Raw genomic sequence first — 17,296 nt, forward strand, 5'->3', positions numbered from 1 at the left:
GTAATAGGGCTATGCTGACTTACACCAACTGGGGACTTACTCCCCTCCCCGAATATTATCACTGCTGCCACCGTGGGTCTGTGCCACTCACAGGCCCGCAGGGTCAGCAATTATTTTTCAGAGCCCTTTGCAAACATGTCTCTTCCCAAGTCATTTTGCAACAATCTCGCTTGCCACAGCTGGAAACAGACTGGGGATTCCTGGAAACAGGAACACACGAGAAAGCCAAGGCGATGAGTGGCACGGTGGCTGCTATTCAGTATCTTCTGGGTGCCATGACTCATCCCCCCCCCCTCTTTCATATCCCTGAGGATCAAGTGCAGGATGTTTGTCTGAAGCATTAGCCAAACTCTTCCGCTCCAGGGACAGTGATATGAAAAGGGGCACGCAGTTCATTTGGGGAACTGGCTGAGCATCAGGCTGCAGATAACGCAGGGCTTTGTAGTCAAAGACCTTGCTCCTTTGGCTTAAGAGGCCGGTGCTGGGCGATGCGATTCTCGGCTGGTACTCTCTTTGTACGGGCACCACCTGCAGAGTCTTTCCCTCTCTTCCTTGCTGTAATCTCTTTTGAGTGGCCACGTTCGCTGGGCAGCTTGGCTGGGCAGTTCCATGTGGCAATGGCCATTGTTAGTCATGCGCCGGGAGAGGGCGTCGACACTGCGCTCGGGAAGAAAGACCCCTGGGATGGGAGGGTGCTGAGCGTGGGTTGGAAGCTACAGCTACATATGCACCGGGCCTGACCCTCCATTACGCCGAGACCCCTTTGTGCAGCTCTGGCAGGGAACATGGGGCTGAACATGGGTGCATGTGGACCACTAGGAATACCCTCTATGCAGGGGGCATCTTCAGCCAGTGTAGACTGAGGTAATGGCCGTATCCCAACCCTGCTCTGAACCCTGGGTGCAGGGGGTGTGGTAGGGCAGAGCCAGAATACACTGTGGCTATTCTGCGCTTCCCAGGGGAAGCGCATCATGCATTAAAGCACCCTTGAAACTGCTCTAACTTACACCAGGCCCTGGCCAGACCCCGAATAAGGGGGCTTGGTGTTATCTTTGCCCCCTCTCCTGTCCCTGCCCCAAGTGCAGCATCAAGGTAACTGAGAGCCAGGGCCACTGTTTTCAACTGGACACCAACAGAGGGAAAGGCGCCCAGTCTGCTCTCTGCATGGGGTGGGAGGAAGATCCCTGCTTTCCAGTGGCTTCTTGGGCTCCCCTCCCTTTGGGTCCATATATTAGTACACCTACAAATCTTCACTACTGCCCTGATCCACAGGGGCACAGGGATCCTCCCCGGATCATCTTATGGGATTGGGGCCTACGAGGGGAGATCTAGGAGAAAAGGGCTTGCTTAGCCCAGTACCTCTCCTCGTTAGCGTGCTGGAAGTAGCACCAGTGTGTCTCCTAACTCCCCGCATCAGGCACTGGCTCTGGGTGACCATGTCTTTACCCACAGCCAGGTGCTGCTGGAGCAAGACAGACGCACCTTCAGTCCTTGCTGGGAGCAGCAGGGATCCTTCCTTAGCTGCTGGTGTGGGAAGCTTCCCCCGCTTTGCCATGGACAGTAGCCAGAGAGAAGGCTTACCCCGCCGCTTCCTGCCGTCTCTCTCCTGAATCCCCCTCGCCTTCTCTTACTGCCCCTCCGTCCTGGCCAGAGCAGGGCAAAAGTTTTCGGATGAAACTTTTTTGCTGAAAAATGCAGATGGGGGTTGAGCGAAAGATTTAGCAAATTCATGGTGAATTTGCCGAATTGCTTCAGTCTAAAAAAAACCAAAAAACCTCCCCCCCAACAACGTGCGGAATAAATTGAAGTGTTTCTTTCCAATTTTTCAATTTCTAAATGACTTTTCAGTCTGAATTTTACTTCCCTTTTATGTAATAAAAGGTTTTAGAAAAAAACTCTCAAGCAGATGGAAACATTTTGTTTCAGTTTGAACTGAATGTTTTTCAAGTATTTTGTTTTTCTACTTTTTGGGTTCAATGGGAAATGTTCAAAGTTTCATTGTGTTAGCCCCAAACATTTTTTGTAACATTTCAGTTCCATTTTTTACCCCAAAACTCAGTTATCTGCACAGCTCTTATCCTGACCTGCCTTGTTGTAGCAGTCCTGAGCCCCCAAACAGAGCTGCCCTTGATTTATCCCCGGGGATCCTTCCTGCCCCCCTCCATTACACCTCCCCTGTTGTTTAGGCTCCCTACTATTGTGCTGTGTGTGTTTGAGATCTTGGGACAGCACAGTTACTGCGCGGCTATAAACCCATATGGGGCCTGGATCAATCTCAGTAACACTAATGCTGCAGGCTGGTTTTGGAGTACACGCCGACTAGAGATGGTCCTTCTGGTAAGGGGCACTGATGGGGAAATCTCACACTGCACTGTCCATGAGGAACCGTGCATAACAGAGAATGTCAGTCTGCAGGGGTCTAAAACCCAGCCTTGATTTTACCCTTCTCGACAAAGCCCTACTGTGCAAAGGATTAACTTACTTCCCCCAGCGCCTCCATCCTGAGAGCATAATGTTTGGTGTCAACAGGTGATGATGAATGGGCTGGTTTTATTTTAGCCTCCCAGATTGTTTAGCGTTAGGATAAAAAAAGGCCACCAGCCAGAAGGGACTAGACTTTGCCTTAGTCATCTGAGTCGAAGAGGATTTACAATTCTGTCTCCACGGCCACCTGAGTGTATAGTGTCACCAGACCCTAACCGGAGTGAGAGCAAGGCAATGGCTTAACAGAACTGGGCACCCTGACCTTCCGAGAGGCAGCCGGGGGGAATGGCTGCCTGGCGTAAAGAACACTTTGTCCTTGTCTGTCTGTCTGTCTATGATGCGTCAATAGCCCTTATCCGTCCTAATATGTGAGTGCCTCACAGTCATTCATGGACAAATCACGCACCAACCCTGGGCGGTAGGGAAGTGCTGTGGATGTTGACAAACTGGAAGGGGTTCAGAAAATGATTTGAGGGCTGGAAAACCGGCCTTACAGTGAAAGACTAAAGGAGCTCAGGCTTTTTGACGTAGGTGAAGAAGTGATGTGATCGCACTCCAGAAGTACCTGCGTAGGGAGAAGATCTCTGATAGGAGAGGGCTATTGGATTTATCAGACAGAGGCACAACAAGATCCAGTAGCTTGAGGCTGAACCTAGACAAATTCAGATTAGAAATAAGGGGCACATTTTTCAAAGTGTGGGTAATTAACCATTGGAACAGTTGACCTCGGGACAGGGGTGGTGCCAGCCTCTTCCTGGGGGGGAGGGGAGGGCTGAGGTGGGCTAGACAGAAAACTGGGGGGGGGGGTGCCCTCCTTGCCACAAAGCCAGGGCTGCAGCTGCTCCTAAAATAAAACCAATGCCCTTCAACTGCTTGCAGCTGGTAACAGCCAGCAGGACAGGGGGATCCGGCTCTGGGGCTGGCAGAGCCCTCAGGGAGCAGCGACAGCAGGGGCAGGGCCCTGGGGCCCAGGCCAGAGCAGGTCAGTGTAGGCAGCTGTGGCAAGCCCTGGACCCTCCACCTGCCCTGGGTGGTGCGCCGGGACATGGGTAGGGAGGCTGTTCTTGGGGGGGCCCCTGCCTCCTGCCCAGGTTTACTCCTATGCTGCTGCTGGTCAGCAGCCACCACTCTCTCTGCTCTGCCTTCAGAGCTGGCAAGGCCAGAGAGCGGCAGCTGCTACGGGGGGAGGGCTAAGGCAAATTTGGGGATGGCTACAGCCCCCGCTAGTCCCCCCAGCTCCGCCCCTGCCTGGGGAGGTGGTGGATTCGCAATCATTTGATATTTCTAAGTCAAGATTGCATAGCTTTCTAAAAGTTACGCTCTAGTTGGATGACATATTATGGGCTCGATGTGGGAACCACTTGGTGAAATGCTGTGGCATGCAAGAGGTCAGACTACATGATCACAATGATCCCTTCGGGCCATAAAATTAGTTATCCCCATTTCACAGATGGGGAGCGGAGTAGATTTAGTGACATACCCAAAGCCGTACAGAAACCTGTGTTAGGGCTAGGAATTGATCTTCTCAATCCCTAGCCAGTGCACTATCTTCCCCACTCCAAGTCACCATTCATCCTAGCAGTTTAGTATCTGCACAGACATTAATGAAATGAGCCTCCCAGCATTAGAGCGGAGACACTGTTGTCCCATTTTACGGGTGGGGACAGTGAAGTGCACAGTGGTTGAGTGACTTGGCCAAGCCAGGAAGAGATCCCAGAATGTCTGATTCTCATTCTCCTGCTGCAACCAGTGTCTGCTGCTCCCATCAGTATATAAATAGCCCAGTGAGTGAGAAGGAGGCTAAAGGAGTGGAGGACTTTAAACTAACATGCAGCCACAGAAGGGAATTTTTCATGGATCTGGCTTTTTCCTGAGTGGATATGATTTATTTATATTTTCAAATTAGTATGTTTTTGCCCTCTGGCACACACAAGTTTAATATATTCAGAGTAATTTCTCTGAATCCCTGTGGGGGAGAGAGTGTCATCTGTTGACAAGGACTTTCTCATTTCCATCCAGATCTGGTAACCTCAGGCTTCTCAAGCCCTAAGTTTATAATCTCCCCTGAGATGAATTATTAATGATGGTGCAATGAAAGCAACCCACCTCCAAGACTGTGAGGGAGCATGCCTTAAAGTAGACCTGATGAGCCAGAAAGAGGTAATATAGCAACTTGCATGAAACTTAAAGGGAGAAGCACAGGTTGCAGGAGGGAAGAGTTTGAAGGAGCCACCAGGAAGTCAGTCTGTGTGCACATGGCTGGAATGCTGGCTGCAGTTGCAGCATCTCTGTAAGTAGGTCTCATAATAAAGACCAGTTTAGTTTTACAAGCATGGAGTCCTCATGTTATTACCCAGCATGCGGTGCACGAAACATAATGTCAGTAATAGGTATTTTAGGCTCTGCTTATGGGCAAACAGTGTCACATGGCAGATTAGCTACACAAATTGTCACAGAAAGGATGGGGAAGAGAAGAGGCCAGTGGGGAAACTGGTCAACCTGAAGGCTCTCAGGCACTGTTAAAGGTGATACATGCCTGTGGGGTGTAGGGTTTAAAGTGGCTTTATACTGTTTGGCTTGTCTTCCAAAGAGAACATTGTTTATATTTAAAAAAAACAAAAGGAATTTTTGTAATGTTCAGTAATGATTCCTGATGTCTGTACGTACACACACACACACACACACACACACAAAATCAATGAGCAGTGGTGCCAACCCCAAGCATTCAAAAATCATGACTCAGCTCCCCCCGTCATGAGATTAAACTAAATTTTAAAAAATGTAGATTGTGTTATTTATCATCTGGATTTTGAACTTTTAGGCTGCAGTCAGGTCGTGGTTTTAAACTTTTCTCCCAGTGACGAGGACTAAAAATTTATTTTTTAACAAGATGAAAACTGAGTCTCATGTATTCACAAGACTCGGGCAGCTGGGGATTTAAGAAAGATATTGTGACTTGCGATAAAATGGATAATAACTCAAAGCTGGTGGAATTTCTTCCCTGTTAAAGCCTTGAAGAATCCTCCGTTTTTACAACCCATTGTAAACCTCTGGAAGGGACTGAGTTGAAGCCAGTGTTCTCCCAGGCTGCAAGAATTGTTGTAGCAAAGACTTCCTCTACATGCTGTCAGTGCTGCTCCTTAATCAACCACAGGTTACTGCAGTGAAGCAATGCACAGTACCCCAGGAGCTGAGTGCACTGTTTGAGCCCAACTCACGCCAGCCAGGGCAGTGAGAGACCTGATTTCCCACTTGGCATATAGATCAGGAGCAGCAGGCTCAGTGATCGCTTAGAGTAATCCCCTCCATTTTATTAGAGGGCTGAATCTAGCCCTTGGGACTAGTTTTAAATCCAGCACAAATCCTTGCTCAGACTTTTACAGGAGCTAAGAACTTTGGCTGGCTCAGAGCACGGATGCTGCAAAGGCCCTTAAAACTCAACAGTGCTCATTTTGAAGCTTTTTCCCCTTGGAAGAGGCTGAAGCTCAGGCAGCAAAGGCCTCAGTTTCAGCTTGTCGTGAAACCCGGGGCGGGTGGGGCAGAGGGGAATGTGCTGTGGGCAGAAAGATGCTCATTAGTGACATTGCCTGAGTTCCAATGTTCGTTCTTGTGTGCAGACTCTTGTGTGGAAACTATTGGGGGAATGGAGGCTAAAAGGTTTTGGAAGGCTTGTGTTGAGCCTGGTTTTATTTCTGTCCGACCCTTGATTAAATCGATACAAATCCCAGCCACTTTCCTGAATAAAGCAGTGAAGCGAGATCAGTGCGGCAAATTCACCAGCTCCAAGCAACTGTAATCCAAAGGGATAATTTGATGTCGTCTGTGACTGGTTTAGAATCCTTGAGGGCCATGCACCCATTGCCACAGCAACCGCAGGGCACCCTGAGGAGCAGTGGGCATCACTGAATAACAATCATTCGTTTTTTAGGAGCTGCCATCACATATGGGGCTGTGTAGAGCCAAATTGATGTTAGTCCAGTGAAACAGACAAGTGGCCAGGGGCCCTGTGGTGAAATCAGCGACGATGCAGACAAAACAGCACAGCTGACATTTGGGGAGACCAGAGAGGATTTAACAGGGCGAAGGCGAGTGAAGATGATCAAAGCTGACACGTTACAATATGGCTTCAGAAAATCGCTGCCTCGGACAGTCACTTAAAAATTCAGTGTTATGTCACCTGAGAATGCAGCAGGGCTGGGAATATCAGGGGGTTGCTTAATATGTGCTCTGTGCAGCCTGGAAAAGTGCACCGTTTTAAACGTCACGTCACTTCATGGTTATAGGCCCTTAGGCATAATGGAGCCCACAGGTCCAATTCCCCATTGCCCTAGGGCCCCTCCAAGCTGCTGCAGTGGTGTGAAGAGTTCTTAAAAGCAGCAGATGTCCTCTCCCAGAAATACACCTCATGTCAAGGGCTCCCAGGCCTGAACAGTGCCAGTGAAATGGCCTGGTGCTGGTCTCACGCACAGCAACCGGTGCAGGGAGCTTGCACGGGGTGGGACTAGAGGGCTGCTGCTGCCTGTTAATTCTCAGCCACCCACAGCCCCTAGGACTGTGTTCTTGGAAGAATGAACAGACAGCGATTTCTCAATCTGTTTTATGTGCATTTCTAAGGCTGTGTCTAAATGTTCAGTGCAGCATGTCTAGTGAGGATGCTCTGTGCTGAGGGGCGAGAGCTCTCCCATTGCATAATAAAACCATCTCCACGAACGGCAGAAGCTTCTCCTGCCAACATAGTGCTGTGCACACGAGCATTTGGTCGGTGTAGCTTACATAGCTTAGGGGGGTGATTTGTTCACACCCCTGAGCGATATAAGTTATGCTGACATACGCTGTAGTGTAGACATAGCCTAAGGCCCTCACCAACGTAGCCTCCTGCCCTGGCCCAGTCAGAGGCCAGATAACTCCTATGACTGTGTCCTCCTTGGTACTGCTCATGGAGGGCCCAGTCCTGCTCCCACAGGAGTCAATGGTAAAACCCACAATGACTTCAGTTGGGGCTGTGTCAGGCTCCTATGAAATCCATCCAAATTCTCATCCATTATTCTTGCTGTCAAGGAACCACTATGATGGTTTTTCAGGTGGAAAAGCTGGGCCCTGGGAGGAAGTGTGGACGCAAACACAAATGTCTCCAGCAATTACTGAGACATGGCTTTCACAGGAACTAGCCGTCTGCATGTGATGCATAGAGCCCTTTGTGAAAGTCCCACTTTAGCCCCAGCTGTGTTGTGTTTGAGGGTTGCTGTTTCATTTAGAGCTGGGCTCAAGCCATGAAAGCCAGACCTCTAACTCCCCAAAGTCGAGGGGTGTTTGGATCTGGGTTTCGATTCAGCCCAGTATAACGCCTGCAGACATGAACAAAATACATTCACTCAGGCCCAGTTTCAGAACTTGAACATCATAAGCTTTTAGGGAATTCAGAAACAGTTTTTGTCCAGGCTAATCTCTGTGTCAATGGCTATACATGGTGGATAATACACAGATAATGGATAATACACGTCGCTGTACCTTTAAAGAAACGGAGGGCAGGTGGCAGTGAAGGGATGAGGAGCTGTTACACCAGATTTACACTAGTATAACTGAGCTCTGCATCTGCCCTGATGCAGATACTCCAGATTTACACAGATAAGTCTGAACAGAAGCTCACCCATGCATTGTATGTTCCAAATTGCCAAGTACTATCAAGCCCAATAAAACTGATAAAGGAGCACTGAAAACCTGGTAATTAATTCTTAATGACCTGTACAAGTGAAGCAGTCCGCCAATTACCCTGGTAAATCCTTCATTGTATAAACAGAGCTGTCAAGGTTCCTTCCCCACTCTGAACTCTAGGATACAGATGTGGGGACCTGCATGAAAACCCCCTAAGCTTATTTTTACCAGCTTAGGTTAAAAGCTCCCCAAGGTACAAACTATTTTACCTTTTGCCCTTGGACTTTATTGCTGCCATCACCAAGCATCTAACAAATATATAACAGGGAAAGAGCCCACTTGGAAACGTCTTTTCCCCCCCAAAATCCTCTCAAACCCTACACCCCCTTTCCTGGGGAAGGCTTGATAAAAATCCTCACCAGTTTGCATAGGTGAACACAGACCCAAACCCTTGGATCTTAAGAACAATGAAAAAGCAATCAGGTTCTTAAAAGAAGAATTTTAATAGAAGTAAAAGAATCACCTCTGTAAAATCAGGATGGTAAATGCCTTATAGGGTAATCAGATTCAAAACATAGAGAATCCCTCTAGGCAAAACCTTAAGTTACAAAAAGACACAAAAACAGGAATATACATTCATAGAATTATAGAATATCAGGATTGGAAGGGACCTCAGGAGGTCATCTAGTCCAACCCCCTGCTCAAAGCAGGACCGATCCCCAATTAAATCATCCCAGCCAGGGCTTTGTCAAGCCTGACCTGAAAAACTCCTAAGGAAGGAGATTCCACCACCTCCCTAGGTAACGCATTCCAGTGTTTCACCACCCTCCTAGTGAAAAAGTTTTTCCTAATATCCAACCTAAATCTCCCCCACTGCAACTTGAGACCATTACTCCTTGTTCTGTCATCTGCTATTACTGAGATGGAACCTCCTTTCCGGTAGTTGAAAGCAGCTATCAAATCCCCCCTCATTCTTCTCTTCCGCAGACTAAACATCCCCAGTTCTCTCAGCCTCTCCTCATAACTCATGTGTTCCAGTCCCCTCATCATTTTTGTTGCCCTCCGCTGGACTCTTTCCAATTTTTCCACATCCTCCTTGTAGTGTGGGGCCCAAAACTGGACACAGTACTCCAGATGAGGCCTCACCAGTTTCAAATAGAGGGGAACGATCACGTCCCTCGATCTGCTGGCAATGCCCCTACTTATACATCCCAAAATGCCATTGGCCTTCTTGGCAACAAGGGCACACTGTTGACTCATATCCAGCTTCTCGTCCACTGTAACCCCTAGGTCCTTTTCTGCAGAACTGTTGCCTAGCCATTCGGTCCCTAGTCTGTAGCGGTGCATTGGATTCTTCCGTCCTAAGTGCAGGACTCTGCACTTGTCCTTGTCGAACCTCATCAGATTTCTTTTGGCCCAATCCTCCAATTTGTCTAGGTCCCTCTGTATCCTATTCCTACCCTCCAGCGTATCTACCTCTCCTTCTAGTTTAGTGTCATCTGCAAACTTGCTGAGGGTGCAATCCACACCATCCTCCAGATCATTTATGAAGATATTGCACAAAACCAGCCCCAGGACCGACCCTTGGGGCACTCTACTTGATACCGGCTGCCAACTAGACATGGAGCCATTGATCACTACCTGTTGAGCCTGACAATCTAGCCAACTTTCTATCCACCTTATAGTCCATTCATCCAGCCCATACTTCTTTAACTTGCTCGCAAGAATACTGTGGGAGACCGTGTCAAAAGCTTTGCTAAAGTCAAGGAACATGTCCACTGCTTTCCCTTCATCCACAGAGTCAGTTATCTCGTCTTAGAAATCAATTAGATTAGTCAAGCATGACTTGCCTTTGGTGAATCCATGCTGACTGTTCCTGATCACTTTCCTCTCCTCTAAGTGCTTCAGAATTGATTCCTTGAGGACCTTCTTCATGATTTTTCCAGGGACTGAGGTGAGGCTGACTGGCCTGTAGTTCCCAGGATCCTCCTTCTTCCCTTTTTTAAAGATGGGCACTACATTAGCCTTTACCAGTCGTCTGGGACTTCCCCCGGTCGCCATGAGTTTTCAAAGATAATGGCCAATGGCTCTGCAATTACATCCGCCAACTCCTTTAGCATTCTCGGATGCAACGCATCCGGCTCCATGGACTTTGCACGTCCAGCTTTTCTAAATAGTCCTGAACCACTTCTTTCTCCACAGAGGGCTGGTCACCTCCTCCCCATGCTGTGCTGCCCAGTGCAGCAGTCTGGGAGCTGACCTTGTTCGTGAAGACAGAGGCAAAAAAAGCATTGAGTACATTAGCTTTTTCCACATCCTCTGTCACTAGGTTGCCTCCCTCATTCAGTAAGGGGCCCACACTTTCCTTGACTTTCTTCTTGTTGCTAACATACCTGAAGAAACCCTTCTTGTTACTCTTAACATCTCTTGCTAGCTGCAACTCCAGGTGTGATTTGGCCTTCCTGATTTCACTCCTGCATGCCCGAGCATTATTTTTATACTCATTCCTGGTCATTTGTCCAATCTTCCACTTCTTGTAAGCTTCTTTTTTGTATTTAAGATCAGCAAGGATTTCACTGTTAAGCCAAGCTGGTCGCCTGCCATATTTACTATTCTTTCTACACATTGGGATGGTTTGTCCCTGTAACCTCAATAAGGATTCTTTAAAATACAGCCAGCTCTCCTGGACTCCTTCCCCCCTCATGTTATTCTCCCAGGGGATCTTGCCCATCCGTTCCCTGAGGGAGTCAAAGTCTGCTTTTCTGAAGTCCACGGTCCGTATTCTGCTGCTTTCCTTTCTTCCTTGTGTCAGGATCCTGAACTCGACCATCTCATGGTCACTGCCTCCCAGGTTCTCATCCACTTTTGCTTCCCCTACTAATTCTTCCCGGTTTGTGAGCAGCAGGTCAAGAAGAACTCTGCCCCTAGTTGGTTCCTCCAGCACTTGCACCAGGAAATTGTCCCCTACATTTTCCAAAAACTTCCTGGATTGTCTGTGCACCGCTGTATTGCTCTCCCAGCAGATATCAGGGTGATTGAAGTCTCCCATGAGAACCAGGGTGTGCGATCTAGTAACTTCTGTGAGTTGCCGGAAGAAAGCCTCGTCCACCTCATCCCCCTGGTCCGGTGGTCTATAGTAGACTCCCACCACGACATCACCCTTGTTGCTCACACATCTAAACTTAATACAGAGACTCTCAGGTTTTTCTGCAGTTTCATACCTGAGCAGTCATACTGCTCTCTTACATACAGTGCAACTCCCTCACCTTTTCTGCCCTGCCTGTCCTTCCTCAACAGCTTATATCCATTCCATTCAGCACAGCTTATTTTATCAGCCATTTAAACAAAACAGAATCTAACGCATCTCTAGCTAGATTACTTACTAAGTCCTAAGACTCCATTCCTTTTCTGTTCCTGGCAAAACAACACACAGACAGAGACCCTTTGTTTCTCCCCCCTCCAGCTTTGAAAGTATCTTGTCTCCTCATTGGTCATTTTGGTCAGGTGCCAGCAAGGTTATCTTAGCTTCTTAACCCTTTACAGGTGAAAGGGTTTTTCCTCTGGCCAGGAGGGATTTTAAAGGTGTTTACTCTTCCCTTTATATTTATGACAAGAGCGTAACTGGGAGCACAGGCGCTTTAGAGCTTGTGAGGAACCCTCTGGGTCTGGCATTACTCCACAGCAAGTTTGCCTTTTGGCGCCAGGGCATGCAGTCACCTAGGGAAGGAGATGGTCTCTCAGAAGCGGACTGGAGCAAGTGAAGATGGCCCTGCTGCTGCCTCTGGATTTTGGGCCTGAAGGCAGAGTTCTGTGAATAGGGCAGGTTGGGGAACTCCTCTTCCCCTCAGTAGTTATGGACAAAGCTGGCTCAGGGTAGTTCCCAGCTGGTCTAAGATCCAGGAAAGCAGGCTTGCTGGGAAATGTAGTCCTTCCTGGCAGCCTTTTTGTAGTCCTAGCCTGGGGCAAAGCATGTTGGGAAATCAGGGACGGGTATAAACCCTGATCTGCTCTAAGTTTAGAAAAAAGAAAAGGAGTACTTGTGGCACCTTAGAGACTAACCAATTTATTAGAGCATAAGCTTTCGTGAGCTACAGCTCACTTCCTCAGATGCATGCCGTGGAAACTGCAGCAGGCTTTATATATACACAGAGAATATGAAACAATACCTATTCCCACCCCACTGTCCTGCTGGTAATAGCTTATCTAAAGTGATCATCAGGTGGGCCATTTCCAGCACAAATCCAGGTTTTCTCACCCTCCACCCCCCCACACAAATTCACTCTCCTGCTGGTGATAGCCCATCCAAAGTGACAACTCTTTACACAATGTGCATGACAATCAAGTTGGGCTATTTCCTGCACAAATCCAGGTTTTCTCACATCCCCCCCACCCCCATACACACACAAACTCACTCTCCTGCTGGTAATAGCTCATCCAAACTGACCACTCTTCAAGTTAAACCAGAACATCTGGGGGGGGAGGGGGGTAGGAAAAAACAAGAGGAAACAGGCTACCTTGCATAATGACTTAGCCACTCCAAGTCTCTATTTAAGCCTAAATTAATAGTATCCAATTTGCAAATGAATTCCAATTCAGCAGTTTCTCGCTGGAGTCTGGATTTGAAGTTTTTTTGTTTTAAGATAGCGACCAAATGGACACAAATCAGATGTCAAGAATTATAACATTCATAAACCAGTTGGAGAACACTTCAATCTCTCTGGTCACGCGATCACAGACATGAAGGTCGCTATCTTAAAACAAAAAAACTTCAAATCCAGACTCCAGCGAGAAACTGCTGAATTGGAATTCATTTGCAAATTGGATACTATTAATTTAGGCTTAAATAGAGACTTGGAGTGGCTAAGTCATTATGCAAGGTAGCCTGTTTCCTCTTGTTTTTTCCTACCCCCCTCCCCCCCCAGATGTTCTGGTTTAACTTGGATTTTAACTTGAAGAGTGGTCAGTTTGGATGAGCTATTACCAGCAGGAGAGTGAGTTTGTGTGTATATGGGGGTGGGGGGGATGTGAGAAAACCTGGATTTGTGCAGGAAATAGCCCAACTTGATTGTCATGCACATTGTGTAAAGAGTTGTCACTTTGGATGGGCTATCACCAGCAGGAGAGTGAATTTGTGTGGGGGGGTGGAGGGTGAGAAAACCTGGATTTGTGCTGGAAATGGCCCACCTGATGATCACTTTAGATAAGCTATTACCAGCAGGACAGTGGGGTGGGAATAGGTATCGTTTCATATTCTCTGTGTATATATAAAGCCTGCTGCAGTTTCCACGATATGCATCTGAGGAAGTGAGCTGTAGCTCACGAAAGCTTATGCTCTAATAAATTGGTTAGTCTCTAAGGTGCCACAAGTACTCCTTTTCTTTTTGCGAATACAGACTAACACGGCTGTTACTCTGAAACCTGTCATTATGCAAGGCTCTAAGTTTAGAGAGACCTGAAAGGAAGTAGGTTACACTGATGGGGCTCGCCCAGTGCTTGATTTGTTCCAGGGCTGAGCCCCAGCACCTCTGGGCTTGGCGGTTCATAGCCCTGGCACCTCTGGGCTTGCTGTGTCAGTTTTGAAAATAAAAAAATTGCTCCAGCCCCGGCACCTCTTTCATTACAAATTAAGCCCTGTGCTCGCTGAATGCTTTAGGTAAATGAAGTGACTTGACTTTGCTTTGTAAATGTTTAGAGTGCAGCTCTGAGGATTCTGTTTTGTGGAGGATCTGGAAGTTTGGGTTCTGATTCGGAATGGAAAACACAACACTTTGAAATTCTCTGTGAAACAGAGCCCACTTAGTGGGCTGTCCTGGGGTTACTCAGATTCCAGGTAGCTGACGAGCCATGAGCTTGGGAATGGGTTTTCTGGCTCCTGGTCAGCTGACCAAAGGCAGGTGGCTGAGCTGGTAGGAAAGCAGGCAGGCTTGGAAACCTGCCTGGATTCTGGGGGGGGATTTCCTTGAAATTAAGCCACCTCTGTGAAATGTGTCGACTTTTGTGAATTGGAAAATTCTGGTGAAACTGTCTCTTGTCAGCCAGCTCTACTTTGAAGCACGCTTCTGTGAGGAGGGTCAAGGCCACGAGTTCTTTATACTGCAAGCTGAAACAAAGCCCCTGGGCCAGGATCTTCCTCTTCTGTCAACAGCATGGGCCTGCCTGTCTGTCCAGGGCTTGCCCTGCTACATAGCCTTTATCAGCAAAGGGGCATCTTTCTAGTGTGGACAGGCCCGTTGTGCTCCATTGCCATGACTGAGATCCACCTGGTAGTTGTTGCAGTCAACCCCAGGATTTCTTTACCTGTGGCTGTGAAGAAGGGCCTTCAGTCAAGGGCTCCTGCCTTTGCACTGCATTCCCCCCAACCCCCGCCGCCCCACAAACACACACACCTGTTCACTAGACCCTGGGTTCAGGGCAGCCAGCAAGGACACTTTTGGCAGTCGAGCTGTTTAGTTCTGGCTGGCTGGTAACGACAAGTGGTTGTGAGACAGATGCCTGGCCAAGTCCACCTTTGAGCTTATGCCTACTGTACTGACAGCCATTAGCTCCAGAGGCCAATGAACAAACTTAAATAAAGGGAGCGGCTTATTTCTCTTGACATTATAGCAGCAAAACATCACTTTGTGTTTGCTGTCTTCCCTTTGCCAGGCCAGTTCAGTAGTGCCGCTAATGGCCGCATAATTTTCTCACCCACGTGAGCACCTGCAATTCCATTCCGTTTTCATCAACGACCTCTCAGGGGCCGTAATGGGAATTTAAATGGTGCGTTGAGTGTTCAAACTGTAGAGAGATTCAGAGGGGCTGAGCTTTCAGCCTCTGCTCGTGGGGAAGGAAAGTTGAAAAAACAGAAGAAAACATGACTGGCAATAGACAAGGAAGGATCAGACTAAGTAAGAAGAGCCTCTTTGTTTTGTTACCAGCTGTCAGGGTATGTCAGAGAATCAGGATAAAAAGTCTAAGCTGGCTGAGGTGGGTAGGGGCCTGGCTTTGGATACACCATTCCCTTGCTATGTGGTAAACGCTCTAACAAAAGACTAGACAGTGCGCTGGGATTAAGGGAAATCCCGGGAGAGCTCACTCCTGACACATTTCCTTGCCCCTGCTTCTTCACAACCCAGTCGGCCCGGTGGCAAGACTGTGTTTCAGCCAGTTCCAGCGCAGCTGAAGTTCTTGCAGCTGCCTGTTTGGTTCCTAATCCAGGCTTTTGGGTTGTCTCTGTCACCATGCCACATCCCTGCCAGTGGGGAAGTGGCCTTCCAACCATAACACAAGTATTAGCCTCCTCTGCACTCGCTGGTTGGCTGAGGAACCCCAGGGCTTCCTGGCTGAGGTCTTGTGGTTAAAGCAGGGAGCTGGGGGCCTGGGTTTGATTCCTGACTCTGCCACAGAGGACCCTGGCATGTCACTGAGGGCCTGGTTTTCAGAGCTGGTGGGTGCCTGCAGGTCCCATTGATTTCATGCCCTTCTTGAAAATCAGGCTACTGACCTGCTAAGGCTTCAGAAGGGTGACAAGGCAGAATCCAGTGGGCTTTGAGAGCCTCACGTGGAGGGTGCTAGGGAAGTGCTAAATATTAGGACAGGAAAACGTAGCTGAGGTGACCGGACTGGAACTGGCTTCAGGGCAGAGCCAAGTCTAATGGGATTTGCCCCACTTTGCCCATCTGGTCACCCTCGTGCTGCCTGCATCCACCTCTGCCTCCCAAAACAGAAACGGAGCAGGTCACTGAGTGGGGAAAGGGGGGCTCCCCTCTCTGCATGCAAACCTGGAACACTCTACAGTCCAGGGGCAGGAGGGAGGATCACTGCTTATCTCTGTCACTCCTTCATTGCTCTCTCCCGGCTTCAGCTGCTTCTTCCTCTCTCTACCTCCAGCCTGGCTGATACCTTCCCCCTTCTTCTCTGAGGTTCCTTCCTGTCCTACGAGTCTATTCTATTCCCTTCCCCACTCCCCCCTGCATACCACCAATTCACCATGCCCTCCCTTAGCCAGACTGAACCCTGTCAGTTCAGCTCTCCACCCACTGGCTCAGGATGGGGTGGGCATACACATCTCCAGAACCAGCACCTATTTCCTGCCTGTCAGGCAGGCAGGCCAAGACTGAAGGACATTCAGAGGTCAGGGACATGCTGCATTTGTTGCAGGGGTTTCTGCTTGCTAACTTCATTCCAGTAAAGGAGGGAATAGGGTTACAATCAGCCTTCCCCACTGGTTCTGTTGACTCTCATTTCATTCTCCCCCACCATCACAAGGACCCAGGTGCTGGGACTGCAAAATAAACAACATCCTCTCATCTGCTCTCACATCTCTGCTTCAGAAATTATAGGGGTGCTAATTATATACTCAGCACAAGCATCACTGCCATTCGCTGTGAGGAATTATCCAACTAGCGGGATTAAAGGCCTGAACCTGCTGGAGATGATCCATTTGGGTGGACATCTATCCCAGCCCACACCTCTCTCCTACAGCCTGCTCTATAGCCCACTGAAATCAGTGAGAGTCTCCCTGACTGTAATGAGCTTTGGATCAGGTCCATCATTATTATTTGTATTCTAGTAGTGTCTAAAGGGCCCCAAGCAAGATCAGGTCCCCCATTGTGCTAGGTGCTGTACATGTGCACACACATGGCCACTAGACAGTTCCTTCCTGACGATCTTACTGTCTAAACAGACTCTGAAACCTTATGTGGTGTTAAAACCTCATTGAGATTGGGTGCGAACACACCCTTCAATTAACATAACTTTCCAGATGAGTTAATCAGAAGCTCCCCATCCCATCACCACCTGACCCCAAGAAAAAAAGAGCTTTTGAACCCACCCAGATGTTTGGACTGAGTGGGCAGAAGACTTAAGTTTTTGCTGAGTATTGTGTGAGTTCTCTGTGTGTGAAAAGGCAGAAGTTAGAAACTGAGAGGGAGGCAGAGGAAAAAGGCCCGAAAGCCAAGCAATACCCTGTGACTATCGTGCGACCCTGGAAAAAGCTAGAGACACCATTTGGGTTGTTGGCTAAAGAGACTTGGGGCTGTAAGCTAGGAAACTGGTCCTTTGGTTCCTGGTTTCTCCTGCGGGCAGAGAAGCAGGACTTTAAACAAGATGGCATTAAAGAAAAAAACAGATGTCATTAATTTCTACACCCAGCTGGAACATCCCAGGGCCCTGGACTTTG

The sequence above is a fragment of the Lepidochelys kempii genome, chromosome 10 (assembly GCF_965140285.1).
Source record: "Lepidochelys kempii isolate rLepKem1 chromosome 10, rLepKem1.hap1, whole genome shotgun sequence".
In the NCBI taxonomy this organism is placed as follows: Eukaryota; Metazoa; Chordata; order Testudines; family Cheloniidae; genus Lepidochelys; species Lepidochelys kempii.